Here is a 16,936-nt window from a genome sequence, read left to right as displayed (position 1 = left end):
CCCTCCACTGTATTTTTCAATGTATCCTAGCATAAAACAAAAGAGATTGTAAACATTCTGTTAGCTTAAAGTCCCTGGAATAAATATGATTTTTATTCATGTGTTTGATTTGTTCATTTATTCATCAATAAATATTTGGAAGTTACAGTCATTTGATTTTAGCATTTATCACAGACTATATGTGCTGCATTTATTCCTTTCTTTGAGCATATGATTTCTTCTATGACTGTGACTTCCCAGAAGAATAGTAGCTTTTGTGCTGACTCAGGTACAACCTTGCCATCATCTCCGTCTGGGCATAAGTTTTATAGAGGCATATTTCTCTTCCATTATTTGCTCCTTTCTAGAAGACTGAGTGAACTGTCATGTATTACAAATTACTTCTACCTTTGCTGTATTTTACTTGTAGTTATGTTTGTAGAGGATAGATACCCACCAAGACTAACAATTAACAGATGGTAACAGACATGTTAAAACTATAGATATCATAAAAAATGTTTATATTCATTGTGTGCATACTATGTATTAGCCACTATTTTTAACTTTTTACATGGACTGAATTAGTACTTAAACATTTCCATAATTTTGTGAAATTGATAATATCCAAATTTATAGATGAAGAAGAATTCACTTCTATTTCTTTTTTATAACTCTCATCCAACATTACCCACCAGATTTTGTCATAACCTGGGACTACATACATGCTGAAATGTAATATTTTATGCCCTCATATCTTGTTACAAGGTCCTGTTTTCCTCCTTTTCCACTTTATTTTTTTAAATTAAAACATTAATACCCAGTAGGAGTTGCTAACTTACTATTCTACCTGCATCTCTATGCATCCAAGATTCCATGACATAAAGTTTTAGCTATTACTCTCAACACTCCTGTTTTCTTTTTCTTTCCAAACAAGCTTTACCCAACACTAACTCTAGATCAGTTAAATTATTTACAACAGGAAAATTGGTTAAAATAATGAGTATGAAAAATGATAGAGAAAACAACAATGATAAAAACTCAATACCATGTAAGTAATATAAATCCATGGTCTTCAAACCCAGTTAAATCCTCATGTGTCTTTTGTATATTCAGTAATCTTCCCAGGGAACTCTGCTCATTTTCTTTCCTGTTTTCTCAGTAATTATCATAAATTCTTAATTTATAGTAAAATATACCTTCATACATCACAATCATAAATAACTTTCTGTCTGCCCTCACAGTGGAAATTAAGGCCATCTTATATGACATTCCTTTTTTTAGTTCCACATCTCCTGCCAACACTTTCCATCTGAAGAGTGCTATGACATTCTTATTCATACTTACATTCCTGGAAATGCAATTCACTTCACTTCGACTTTTTTTTTTCTATTTCCTGGACATCTCTCCCAAATTAAAAATAAATAAATACAGTAATTGAATAATATATTTTACTTACTTACATTTCTATTTCCATACATCTCTGTCATCTGCCATTTATTTTTTGTAATCATGACATGTTAACAATCATTCTGAAAAACCTTTTCTAAGATCATCATGACCTGCCTTTAGCTCAAGAGAGTGGAAACTTAACGGATTAATCTTCTGCATTATTAAAACTGATCACTCTGTCATCTGAAAAATTTCACTTTTCTAATTCTGTGTTTATTCTTTGGATTTTTCCTTTTGCTTTTTTGACTATATTGTAAATTCTTATATGTATGCATTTTTAATAATGCTATATGTATCCACAAGGGCTAATATTTTTTCTGTTGTATTTTGCAAGTTATATATTCTCTGAGATATTTCCTCCAAATCCATTGTACTACCTCAGTAAATTAGTCTGATTTAATATGGAGACTCTAGCTTAGTACACAATTCTAGATTTCCAATAAGTGTTTTTGTTTTGTTTTTTTGCCTTTTAGTGGTTACATAACTTCTGAGTCTAGAATTCTCACTGAGGTCCAGATAATTATATTCAATTTTCTGGACAATTTTTCTACTTGGATATCTCACAGCTACTTCTAACAAATATATTCAAACTTTAGCTTTTCCTTAATTCTAACCTCTGGCCACACACTTATATCTTAATTCCTTTTCACTGGTACCATCACCTCTATATACATTCTACCTTTGTATTTTCCACCCCTGTATATCTGCAATATGATTTCTTCTTCCTGTGTGTGTATATACACTCTCCATCAAACTTCAATTGGCTAATTCATATGTATATTAAATAATAGAGATCTCTTTAAAAACCTTAGCAGAGGGGTGCCTGTGTGGTTCAATCAGTTAAGCTTCCTACTTGGGCTCAGGTCATAATCTCAGGGTTTGTGTTTTTGAGCCCTGTGTCAGGTTCTGTGCTGACAACTCAGAGCCTGGAGCCTGTATCAGATTCTGTGTCTCCCTTTCTATTCATCCCCCCACCAACTTGTGCTCTCTTTCTCAAAAGTAAATAATAAAAATATATAAAAATAAAAAACAACCTTAGCTGAACTCCTACATTAGACTATTCTGTATACTCTGCTTCTACTCACCACTTTATATTATAAGAAGTCCATAATTTATTTGTCTTCACAATACCACTTGGCAGGTGCACTTCCAAAAATGTTTGAGTAGCCCAAGGGCTATCAGAAGCACTAATCTTCTTTATGGATTTTTGATTTTGTGAGAAATTTCTTGAAATTCACTCAAAAGTTTTACTTTACTAGGTTTATTTTTTCCATGTAGCATTTAATGGTACTCCTATAGAAACAAACCTCATAAGGCTAGAGAGATGATCAACTTTATGCATTCATAACACAGGGTAAGCAATCAAGAAATTTTATGGAAATGACTTTTAATGTGTTACAATGTTAATTCAGGGTTTGTAGTAATAATGTACTCCTTTTAAAAATGTGAAGTCTATAGCATAATGCTTGAGATATGCGTGTTTTATTTTAAAAATTATCTAATAGTTTTTCCATTATGATAAAGAAGCCAACTTTGTTCACTGATAATAAATTAGTCTTTCTAAATCTATAATGTGCTATATTCCTATGGGGTATTTAAATGTTATATAATTTTGTAAAATGTTTAGCAATTATATTTTTGACATTTCAACTATTTTAGTTATTTTTCATGAATAGGAAAGATTGATAAAAATATTTTTATGAAACAAAAGACTTCCCAATGTAGTATATTTAATACAGATAGATAGGGTATATATAAAGGTTTTATTTCTTCAATACTGAAAAAGACAAAATGTTCCTAAACAATTGAAAATACAATTTAATATTCTTGATATAAAGCTGTCCTAATAAAACTTTCCAGTTTTTCATAGAAAGAAAAACAGCTAGAAAATATTTTCCTCCAGATTACAACTTAAATTTTTACCTTGCACTCTACAATGTGCTTCAAGATTTACAACTTCTGACATTCTCCTTACAATACCTATTATATCCAGCCAGTGAGCACTTAATTGATAATGATGAAAATCATCTCTCTATCTGTGGCATATGTTGAACATCTGTTTCAGGCTATAATTTTAAATTTATGCTTTCTGTTTAAATTGAAGCACTGAGAAAATAAGTTTTCATTTTTCCAGTTACATTTTTAATTGTTGGCAGGCCAATGTAACTAAAACTATAGTAGGAATTTTCACTTTGAACCTGTATGTCAGATGAATATGGAAGAATCAGAAGCACAACCCATTATAAACATTGATCTACAAAATATTTCAGTTATTCAAATTAGTATGTAGTCTATAAATCTCATCTTTGCAGTCATGTGGACATGCACATGTAATTTGCTAAGTTTCAGATATCTAACCAGAGTCACTGTTAAATAAAACTTCAGTTGAAACCCATCTGCTAATTTTTGTCTTATAAATAAATTTTGTGTACAGGGAAGGAGTCAAGTTTGGAAAACTCCTATTTACAAGCTGCTTTCCTTGGCCAATGTACTTTCTCCCTCTGAAACCAATAAGACTTATCCATACACTGGATATTTCCTTCTTTCTTCCATACCATGCAGTATCCATTTTCCCTGCTTTTAGAAAATTACCTTGTATTTCCTAAAGGAATTTTTCATGCTTTTTTCTATATTATTCTGGGGAAGATTCTTTTCAGAGAAACTTTCTCTCCTCTTACCTACTATTCCCTACCATTAGGGGATGGACAGGTGATTCAATCAAGGCATTAGGCTTTAGCGTTTAGTAGGTTAAATTTGAATGCAATGTCATCTAGAGATAATTCTGAAAGTGAACACCCACGAATATACATTCCATATGTTCCTATTTGAGTTTTCTAGAGCTGTGAAAATTGCTGTCCTTTATTAGAAATAGTTTTTAAGTTTCTCTTCCTTTCCCTCTCTTTTATTAATGGTTATTTCTTTATTTTGAGAGGGAGATAGAGCATGTGCACAAGATGGGGGAGGGACAGAGAGAATAAGAGAGAATTCCAAGCAGGCTTCTTGCTGTTAGCATGAAGCCTGATGGAGAGCTCAATCTCATGAACTGTAAGGTCATGATATGAGCTGAAATCAAGAGTCAGACACTTAATTTACTGAGCCACCTAAGAGATCCCCCTCTCTCAGTTCTAACTATTTCAGATAATTCCCTTTTGAAAAAATTACATTAGCTAGAGTGAATTGAGACAAAAGAATTCTTACCATTCCAGTACTCCACAGTTATTGTAATAATTAAATTTTATTAATTGAAATAACATGTGAAATTGCCTATTTAATAGGTATTTGATTCTAACAGAAGAGGCTGAATAATTATTTTCCACCACATTTGCTACATTGACATCTTCCCTGTTTCCTATTAATTGGTTTTATGATATCTGTAAGCACCTTATGGTTTTTAGAATTTGGTAGTCATGGAATGTCAAGTCTCAAACTTTGCTTGGTCTGAATTAGAGTTTATCCAAACCAGGATGCTCATCTTATAGAAATGAAAAATTAATTAAGGATTTAAATACCTGTCCATGTATTTGAAGAAGTTGGCCATGACTATGATTTCTGTAAGTACTTTTTTGATTAGAAAAATATGAGTCATTAAATTTATACATCGTACTAGAGATTTATTTGTGACTGCAACCTGCAAAGTCTGAAGCATTATTCCCATATCCTAAATAATGTGTGTCACATAATAGATGTAGGGTAGATCTCTGTTGAGGGAATTATCATCTTGAAATGCTTTTTTGCTATTTGTAATTCTATTCCTTAGGTTTACAGTCATCACAATTCCTTTATTTTTTATATCCTTTTATTTTTTTATGTGTTCATTTATTTTGGGAGAAAGGTAGGGAAGGGCAGAGGGAGAGGGAGAAGGAATCCCAGGCAGGCTCTGTGCTGTCTGTGCAGATCCTGATGTGGGGTTTGATCTCACTAACCATGAGATCATGAACTGAGCCGAAATCAAGAGTCAGACACTTAACTGACTGAGCCACCCAGGCATCCCAAACCTCAGCTTTCTTCTCTACTTCAGAAAAAAGTAGCAAATGAACTCAGTTTAAAAAAGACATGAAAGAATTAACATGTAAATAAATATGGCATATATATGTATACATATATATGTATATCTGTACACATATAAATATGCACATGTATGCATATGCATACACACACACACACACACACACACACACATATATATATATATATAGAGAGAGAGAGAGAGAGAGAAAGAGAGGGATCTATATCATCAAAGTGGTTCTTAATGAAAGATCTGCTCACCATGTCTCTGGAGATAAATTTTATTTAACAATTCTCAGTTTTAAGTGGTATCTCAATGTAAAATTTAGAATACTTTTCCTAAAACATAGTATTTAAATGAAATTATGCCTTCAAATTGGCTATTAGGAAACTGTAATTACAGAAATAAGATTTTTCTTTAATATGTACTGCATAACCAGAGTGGAGTAATATATATGTAAATATCATAAGATGGAATAACATTAATATTATAAATGAGCATAAACACATATATCATCATAATTATGCATATTAATTTTAAGTAATATATCAAAGTATACAAGCTTGTTTATAATTAATAAAATTCACCCTAAAGTATATGCCTATATCACAGAAATCTGCTAATGTGCCAGTATAGTAGTCTTATAAATAAACTGAGGAGTGAGGAAGAAGGAGGAGATCCAACACCTAAAGTAGAAGGTGAATCTGTTAGTTTTCCCCCCAAATACAACACTCAGATCTATTGAATGAAGTAAGATTACCTGCTTACAAGCCCAAGACAGAATTGCAAAACTAGTTACATCAAATGTAATGTTGAGAGTTTAGCTAAGCAACTCCATGACATAGCTACCTAGTAACCATTTTATTTGGCAAAGCAGTTGGCAGTGACTTTAAACTAACGCTAGAACCCTCATGCAAGAGCATGCCGTAGATAGCGGCCCTCAAAGTCACAAGCAAATATAAGTTTATGCTATGATCTCCCAATAGCTATTATCATCACCAGTCTTCCCTGCTTCCCAGATCCTCCCTCTTAACCAAAACTCTACTTGTTAGCTTTGAAATGACAAATCCAGTCTTAGCTCAGGAACCCAAAAGCATTCCACTCACAGACCTTAATAAAATCATGTGCCCCAGCTCCTAGGACTCTCTCCCTGAACTCTGTCTTAACTTCCCTGTGTGGCCTCTCTACTCATGCCCTGTACTTCCTCCAGGATCTGTAAGTAACAAACTTCTCTATTTTTTTAAGTGTATTTATTTATTTTGAAAGAGACAGAGACAGCATGAGAGAGGAGAGGGGCAGAGAGAGAATCCCACACAGGCTCCACACTGTCAGTGCAAAGCGCCATGTGGGACTCGAACCCATAAAGCCATGAGATCATGACCTGAACTGAAACCAAGAGTCAGATGCTTCCATGACTGAGTTACCCAGGCACCCCTAACCTTCTCTATTTTAATTTCTCTTGTGGTCTGTTGTTGAATGACAGCTCACCATCCAGCACCCTGTGCTCCACTCAACAAATGCAAAAGCAATATAAAGAAGATTGTCGACCAGTAAGAAACATGAAGATTGTTGGCACTGAAATAATGTCTGTGGACATTGAGCCCAACTCACTATAGATAAAAGAAATTGGGGTGAGGAGTAATCAATGGGTTTGCTTAAATTTACACAGCTGGTTTTTTGAAAGATTAGGGCTTTTGTCCCTTCCCCCTCTGTTGTCTCTGTTTCTGGGCCTTTCTCTGTGGTCATGCCTTTTCTTAAGCAATTCCCTTCCCAGATCAGGACATTCATGTATCATGTTAAGTATCAAATCTTTAAAAGAGATCTTAGCCAACTAAAAATAACACTGACTTCCCCTCACACCTACCAGTTGCTTGTTGTTGTTAAGCAATGATTTCATTTGTTTATAACACTTAATGTCTAAACTTGTTTTCCTCTGGCTCTATCTCTGTCTTTCAAGCTTCTTGGAAACTGTGGCCTCACCCTCCTTGTTTTTAGGACCATATAGCCTAGAACAGTCACACATGGGGAAGGATTTAATAAATAATTGTGTGACGACTTATTGCACACTGCTCACATCTAAAATATCACCTCATCAGAGGCTTTTTCTGTTTGAAGTAGTAGCCCCCAGTCTGTCACTAAACTTTGCCAGATGCTACTGTAACTGAGCAGCCTATTAATAGAGAAATTACTAAATTATGTAGCACATCATATATTCACCATGTGCTGCACACAGTTTGACAATTTTAATCAAATCAATGTGTACAGAATAATAACTTTTGCTATTAATTATATATACTTGCTCTCTATTGATCAAATTAGCTAAACAAGTTCTGTTCTATGTAGAAATACTTCAAATAAGAACTGGAAAAACAGCTCATCAGACATAATGCTAATATTGAGATATACTCTCTATGCCTCTATTTCCTTATCATTGAAATGATGATATTAAAGGACCCTTCTTCTGAGGCTGTTAATACTGAATAAGTGACTAAAAATAAAGTACTTTGTAGACCTGCACATAACAAAAACTGAATGAGCATTAGTAATTATTTTTTATTGAAATGTAATTTTCATTTATATTTCTAATATGCTTTAAAATTTAGATGTTGATTATATCCAAGCAATAAAAACTTTTACTATTACTTGTGTTTAGTATATTGAGGTCATGAATACTTCTAACAATGAAGCCAATTTATTTTTTACAAACAATCTAGGATTTTACTTTTATAATATTTGATGTGTTAAATGCATTTCCCTATAATCCATTAAGCTATGTATCAGTGTTTCTATCCAACATACAACTCTAGCAGAAAATATAATAATGCCACTATGAATGGCAACTTTTTCTAAAACTCATTTGATGAAATCACTTATATCCACTATTATTTTATTGGCTAAATCATTATTTCTTTGGTTGTGCTCTAGAGTACGGGGCAGAAAGATGAATATGTGACATAGACTGTGGCCTACCAATTCTAAAATATTTTCATCTGGCTTTTGTCAAGGGGGGAAAAAACTGTTGGAACCGAAAGAGCCACATATGATCACATACTTATATTCTTTCTTCTTTTCCTTTTTTTTTTTGCCTTTACCTCTAAATCTTTTTGCTTTTTATCCTTTACCTTTTGTCTACTGATAGATGACAGATAGACAGACAGATAAAGACAGACAGATATAGATGTATATCTTAAAAAATCAAAACAACATTCTTAGAAACTAGGGCTGGGCCAGAGTTCCTCCCCACCTCAGGCCATAGTTTGCTAATACTTAGTCTAGATTTTATGATCTAGATTATGATCTATATGTGTGTGTATATGTATATATATATATATAAACATAATAAATATATATTAGATTATCATAATCTACCTCTAAGTAATACTATACTATTTTCCAAATAGCTTACTAATCATAGTATATAGTTCCATCCTTCCACATATTTCATACACTCAAAAGTTTATTGTTGCATTGTTATTTTTGCTTTGGATGATTAAATACAGCTTAGAGAGTTTAAAAAAATTTTTTTAATGTTTTATTTATTTTTGATACAGAGAGAGACAGAGCATGAGAGGGGGAGGGGCAGAGAGAGAAGGAGACACAGAACTGGAAGCAGGCTCGAGGCTCTGAGCTAGCTGTCAGCACAGAGCCCGACCCGGGGCTTGAACCCATGAACGTGAGATCTGACCTGAGCCGAAGTTGGAGGCCCAACTGACTGAGCCACCCAGGCACCCCAGCTTAGAGAGTTTTAAAGTAAGAAAAAAATTTAGTGTACTCAGAATTTGCCATTTCTGGCCTTCTCCATTCTTTTCATCTAAAGCCATATTTCCATCCATTTGTTTCACTTTCCATTTTGCCTAAAGAACTTCCCTTTCCATTTCCTACAGGGCAATTTTTCTGGCTATGAATACTTTAAGCTTTGGCTTTTTAGAGAAGTATTTATTTTGTGTTAAATTTTTAAAAAATATTATCTTGGTGTATGAAATTTCAGTTGACTGCTTTTTGCTTGTTTCTTTTCTGCACTTTAAACATGTTGCTCCACTGCCTTCCAGATTTCATAATTTTATTCTTGTATTGTATCTATCTATATAATTTTTAATTTGCTACTTCTTTAAAAGTTTATTTTGAGAGGGAGAGAGAGAGTGAGTATATGCGTGGGGGAAGGGCAGAGAAAGAAGGAGACAGAGAATCCCAAGCAGGCTCTGCACTGCCAGTGCAGAGACCTTTGAGGGCCTTGATCTCACAAACTGTGAGATCATCACCCAAGCCAACGTCAAGACCGGATGCCTAACCGACTGAGCCATCTAGATGCCCCTTAAATTTACTACTTTTAATACATTCTTTATTTGTGGTTTTCAGTAAAAATTATCATATGTCTTGTGTTTCTCTTTATGTCTGTGGTTCTTGGGTTTACTTGAGTTTACTGGATCGGTGGTTTATAATTTGTTTCATATTTTGAAAAATCTGGGAGAATTATTTCATTAAAATGTTTTATTTCTTAACTCCTCTTAGAACCCTAATTGCCCATTTATTACACATCTTGATATTTTCTTACATGTTAATAATGCTCTACTCAATTTTAATTTTTTCTCTATTTTATATAGCTTCTGTATCAATATACTCATATGTATTATTCTTTCCCCCTACTGTTTAACATGCTGTTAAATCCATCAATTGTATTTTGCATTTCAGATATTTCATTTTTCATCTCTAGCTGATTTATTTGGAGCTCTTTATATTTTTCATTTTTCTTTCCATTATGTTTTTTCTTTACCTTTCAACTCTGAATATAATTGCAATAAATGCAATAGCTGTATTAAAATGCTTTCTTGCTAACCCATTAACTCTGGCATATCTAGTTCCACTTTTATTAAATGTTTTTTCTGTTATTGGTTCTAAGCTCCTGCTCTTACATGCCTCATTTTTAATTGATGTCTGAAATTGTGAATTTTGTGTTATAGTTATTGGGATTTAAAGCCTTTGTGTGACTTATAAGGCTTCGTTTTGGCATTCAGTTACCCTAAACAGCAGTTTGATTCTCTATATTTTTAAGCTTTGTTAGGACACAGGAGAGACTTTAGGGTTTTCAGTGAATGTATGAATCTTCTGAGGATTACCTAATTCCCTTTTATTACAAGGACTTTTTATTCTGATGCTTGGGGACATCGGATAATTTTTGTTTTACATCAGCTTAGGGAATTATTCAGCCCATTGCTTTCTAGTTGTTCTTCATCAGCATCAAGCATTACTGTGCACAGAAGCAGATCAATGCAAAGTCAAAGAATTTAGGAGATCCCTCTTCACATCTCTAAATTTTCTGTTGCTGGTCCCTAATCACTAATGTTTTGCCCCACGACTTATAACTGCTTTGGCCTCCCTCCATCTGCCCAAATCATTGAGCCATTGGGCTCTGTATTTCCTCTCCATTCACTGCAGGCTTGAAACTGCCTCCAGGCAGTATGCTGGGTAAAATTTAGGGCTCATCTTATTGGTGTTTCTCCATAGGGAAAAAAATAGTTCAATGTGTGAACACTGTTCTTTCATGTTTTTTTCCTGGTTTTCTAATTGTTTGTGAAGGCAGGAAAATCTAACAATAAGTCCTTCATAGTTTGAAGCAAATGTCTTGATACAATTTTTCAGTTAATATCTTGGCCTATAAGAGGGACAATTTTATAGGTTTATTATGGATTTTTCCCACTACAGTAGCTATTACCTAAGAAGCCATGAAAACAACATGTGGGTTCATTTGAGTATTTTAGACCAGGCACATTAACATTGGTTTGCTGATCTACTAGATCCACTCTGAACTGGACCTGGTCCAGGATTCAACTTATTACTTAAGTTGTATGCTCCATTCTAACAGAATGCCATAGCAATGTCTGAGTCCTTGGATATTAAAGCCTAACTAGACTGAGTATTCAAAATTCCACAAAACATCAACATTTTCTTGTCCCTATTACATCACTCATGTTAATGAATATAGTCTAAGGAAGAATGTGGATAAAAGTTATTATATGTACTCACTATGGTGATACAGGATCCTTTTTCTTAGGGACTCAGACTCTCCATCTGATAGCAGGTTCTGGAGTTGAATGTGTACTCAGAACTAGAAAGTAGGCAAGATGATGTGACTTTTTACTGCTGCCACTGTTCTAAATCGTGATTATAAATCAAATAATCTTTATTTTCAGCATGTATTTGCAAAATTTCTTTGTTGCTACCCATCTGTCTTTCCCTAGAGACACCATGTTCTAGTAGCCATCTTGATAGCTCTGTATTAGTCAAGATCACCAGCTGCCACCCTGTCCTTGCCATTTATTAAAATAACTGTCTCTGCCTTGTTTCTGATGAATAAAGGCCATTATATGAATGCTATTATATTGGGATCCTATGTTCACCTTTACTATTAAGGAACCAGTTCTTAACCTCTCCTAGTCTCAGCCTACAAAAAAGAAGGTACCAGTGATTCTCAAAAAGGTACCAGGGTTCCTAGAGTAAACCTGTGTCCAACACACTTCTTATCACTGTTGTACTAGAGTGATTTCTATAACATTACTTAGGCTACAGGTGGCTTGTATGTTTTCAGTCTTCTGAGAGACCCTGCACATTTTGCTTAACTTTATGTTTTGAATTTATTTTAATTTTTTTTATATTTATTTATTATTGAGACAGAGAGAAACAGAGCATGAGTGGGTGGGGGAGGGGCAGAGAGAGAGGGAGACAGAACCTGAAGCAGGCTCCAGGCTCTGAGCTGTCAGCACAGAGCCCGACACGGGGGCTTAAACCCACAAATCGTGAGATCATGACCTGAGCCGAAGTTGGATGCTTAATTAACTGAGCCACCCAGGCGCCCCTATGTTTTATTTTTTACTGGCTTCTACAGAAGGTCTGGAGTTTATACTTCAATTACTGTAAGGCCGTTACTATTTCCAAGCATTTAAAAATCAAAACGGCTGTTTGTGAACAGATTTCTCTCCTGGTCCTACTCCCATCTTGACAGAGTCTTACATCTTATATCCAAGGAGAGTGCTTTCACAATAATAATCAGTCCCTTATCAAACTTCACTTACAGGCCCAGAATATGCCTGGGGATCTGAGATCCAAGATTCCTAAGTGCTTTAATTCAGGGAATCACCATGCCATGTTGGAAGTTTAAATTCTACCCAAACAGTGCTGTGACATTGGCAGAACTGACTTAAATTAATAAAATGTCAACCTTCTTTTGGAGCTCTGCTTCTTTTCCAATTAAGTCTTAGGCTCAATTCACAGCTTTTAGTACCCTATAGCTGAGGTGTGAAATTTTTTACATTCTACTAAAGAGGCTCTCTGGCTGTTCCACTTCACCTAAATTGGTGATTAATCACACCCTCAGCCTTTCATTGTCTTTCTCCATTGCATTTATTGTCCCCATAACAACTATCAACTGCCATCCTCCTCGCAGTTACTGCTTTCCCCACACACCTCAAAGTCCTGATATGTTGTGCCCATCACTGAATGAATCTCCACTTGCATCACATTTTAGTTTAACCACCTTATCATTCATGAAATCTAACAATGACATTACTACAAAATACCAGTGCCTGTCCATATTCACCACATTACCAGTAATGCTGTCCAACGGCGCAATTACATATCAGGGTTGCATTCCTAGGACCCTGATGAATGTAGTGCCTTAGGTATATTTTCTTGAAAACACTCAGTTTTGTGTGCAGGAGGTTTTATAGGAAGGCCTCATAGGAATAAGAGTTTTGAGAGTAGTTAAAGCAGAGTTGGTCAGAGAGAGATGTGGACTTGTCCATCAGTTGCTATAGTGGCTTCAATCAGCCTCACAGAGAGTGGTGAGGTTGGAATGGCCCTTTAGAAACATCCTCCATAGAGGCAAGGAAACAAGTTATAGATTCCCTTTTTGAGCTGATCAAAACTTGTGAGAGATAGTTATCTTCAGCACAGGAATGCAAGCATACATCATCAATACTCAATATTTCTAGCAATTGGGATATTTAAGAGAGCATCAAGATGGTGCACCATTCCAGATGCCATAGGAATACGTATTATTTAAAGAAACTTCTATAATAAGTTGTTATAATGTCCATGAAGAAGAGTTAGAATATGTTATGACTGCACAATTTGTCTATTCAATCAAATATGGGGGCAAGGGAATTCCTATTAGAGAAAAACATGCCTGTGTTGGAGGCCGACAGTCAGTGTTTCCTAAGACATGGAGAAAACGTTATATGTACAGATTCAATGGAATGGTATAAAACATTGTTTGGGTTAGAGAATACTCAGGAAAATAACTGCATTATTTTGTAACTGCTAATATAACACAGCTATGCACACACACACACAAAGTTCCAGGCATTTTGATTTCTAATAATATGCATTTAAATATAGGGCTATGATTTTTAATAATTTTTATGTTTAATATATATGAACTAGTGTTGCTATAAGAGTCAGTCAGCATGGTTAGGGAGCTCTGAATATATTGAGCAACACTGGTGTTGATTACTACAACTCTTTTGGTATTGGCTTGTGAAATATAATCTTATTAGTTTAAAGTACATCTCAAATTTCATCATAGACTGTATACTTTGATTATTGGGTAAGAATCTGAATGGCTTTGAGATAGAAGTTAAAAAGATGAAGGCATTGGCCATTAGTGAGGATAATCAAAAGAATGTGACAAGAGATCTGAATAAAATTCTTAAAACTTACTGTATCTTTACAATAAAGTAAATAAAGTAATCCCAATGTTAATAGTTTGAGACTCTAGCACACCAAATGGTATTTTTAGTAATAATACATAGTCATCTCCTTGAAGTAACAACTTACTATATTTTCTCTATTCACATACTACCTAAACATCTTCTCAGTTTTTGTTAAGATTCTCTAGATTATATTCCTTATTTTTTATTAATGGATATGGCAGACTATTTTAAGAACCAGTTAAAGGTTACAGCAAGTGTTAGAGCATAAGAATGAAACAACTTGTATAACATTTATAGGAGAATCTATATTTATATAAATAATTTTCTTTTTAAGAAGAAAACAATAGTACATTGTTAGATATGTGAACATACAAAGTAAGGGGATTTGGCACAGGATGTATTAGGTTTACTTAAATTTTCCTTATGGTCTATAGTAAATGGAAATAAATGAGTAAGAGCGAGAAGCCATCCTTATTTTCATCAGATATCCTTAGTTATTTTCCACAAACTGCCCTACCTATTCCCACAGTTTCTTCCAAAAATGAGTTTCACTGGTTCAAAGAGTAGAGGAAAGGTAGATGGAAAAAAAGTGTCTCAATGGGGAAGGAGTACAGATATACCACTAACATCAAATAACTAATCCAATGGGTCTGGGGCATCATCTTTCTAGGTGTAAAACAACCTGTTTCCCCTGACCCCATCTTGTGACACTTTAGAAGCAGTCAGCAGGTTATGGTGACTCTGCTGCCACCGATAAGTAAATTATGGGATCAAGTTGTTAGGGATGGCTACGATCATTCCCTTTTTTTCTTCTAATGTCACATTTTTCATTATGTCTTAGTATACTGCAAAGATCTATTCCACCTCTAACCTTCATGGCACTGAGTAAAAATAAATGTGAATTTCAGTAAGTGAAGAGCAGTATTTCATTGGCAAAAACAGCCTTTCAATTTTAACGATAACTAAACCTCTGTGACCAGTTTTTGCTTTCTTCCTTTACATTTGTAAATAAGAAAGGCTATATTACTCGAAGTTATGGATTCTAAAGTTTAATTCCTCTAAAATACCAGCCCGTATGTAATACACACCTATGCATGCTACACTTTCTTGAAGATAAATTATCTTTGAAATAACTATTACATTATTTGATTCTTTTTACTTGTTGACAATTGCAACGGTTCAAAATAATTGGTGGGCAAAGTTCCTAGTACCTTAATATGCACATTGGTACTTACTCCAAATTGTTCTAGTGGTCACTGTACTTTCCACCTAAGCACATAGTTAAACAATGTTGCTGTGGGGCAACAACAAGAAAGCTAGTTTGAGCTAAAAGATACCTTTATTTAAATGATGAACATTGTTTTTATTAAACTGTGGCATTTGACTATGTATCTTAATAATCTCTGTGTCAAAATGTAAGTTTGCTTATAGCATATAGAAATGCCATGGTGTTCTTGAGGAAAAAAAACCGGGGATATTGAGTGGCAAGCTGAGTGGCTAGTGAAATAGTCGCTTTTTTCATTGGCTAGAGTTTTTACTAAAAGTCACAGCATTAGTATTCCAGCATGAGTCTTTGGCAAATATAATTTTGAACTATGTATAGTTCATTAATGTTGAATACAAACTCATTTCTCTGGTTGGATTTATTTCTCTAGCTGAGAATGCAGTCTCTGTTTTTCCTCATCTTATTTACTTAATGTATTTTTGGTATTCCATTTCAGTTTATCTATTTGTATTTTATAATTCTACCTTGTCTCTGTTACATACACACTCTCCCTTCAATCTTTTTATGTACACACACATAACAATATACATATATATACACACATACATACATACATGCATATATACATGCTTTATACATATATGCATCCATATAATAGATGATTTATGATTTTTCTTTAATTTTCTTATATTTTACTCCCTCTCTTCCTTTATGTTATTGTCACAGATTACATATTGTAAACACAGATAATGTAATAATTTTTATTCAAGGGTCATGCATATACTAAAGATTTTAAGAAGAAACTAATCCCTTTTATTTATTGACATATTATTGATACCTTTTTTGGCTTTCTTCAATTTTTCTGGATGATCTGAATTTTGATTCAGCGTCCTTTCCCTTCAGCCTGAATATCTGCCTCTAATATTACTTATAGTGCCAGTGGCTGGTTACAAATTCTATCTTCTTTGACCTGGAATGTCTATTATTCCTTCCTTCTTAAATGATGTTTTTACTAAATATAGGATTCTGAAATGATAGATTATAAAAATCATTATTTTTGGCCATCTTTAAAAAATGTCAACTGTTCCCTGAATTTCCTTGTGAGAACTCAGTGGTTATGCTTATCATTGTTGCTCTGTGTTCTCTGTCCCCTTTTCTCTGGCTGCTTTGAAAGCTTTGTCTTTACTTTTGATCTTTAACTGGTTGACTGTGATGAACCTAAATGGAATGGCCATACTGCCCTATTTATTTTAATTGGGATTATATGGGATTCTAAATATATGAATTTGTCTTACCCTATTTGAATTTTTTTTTTTGCTTTTTACTTTATTTTTAATGCTCTTTGGCTGCCTATTATCTTTGCTCTCCTTTTGTAGTTCTAGTTACATGCATATCAGACATGATATGTTTTTACAGATCCTTTAGGATATTTTTTTTCCTTCACTGTTCTTCAGATTATTTTCTATCACTTTATGTTCAAGTTCATGGACTCCTTCCTGTTATCTGTGTTACACTGTGAAGTCCATGTTCCACTAATATGTCTAAGTCTATTCAGTATTTTTATTTTAATTC

Source organism: Suricata suricatta, chromosome 3 (genome assembly GCF_006229205.1).
Source record: "Suricata suricatta isolate VVHF042 chromosome 3, meerkat_22Aug2017_6uvM2_HiC, whole genome shotgun sequence".
Classification (NCBI taxonomy): Eukaryota; Metazoa; Chordata; class Mammalia; order Carnivora; family Herpestidae; genus Suricata; species Suricata suricatta.
This window is presented reverse-complemented; position numbering follows the sequence as displayed.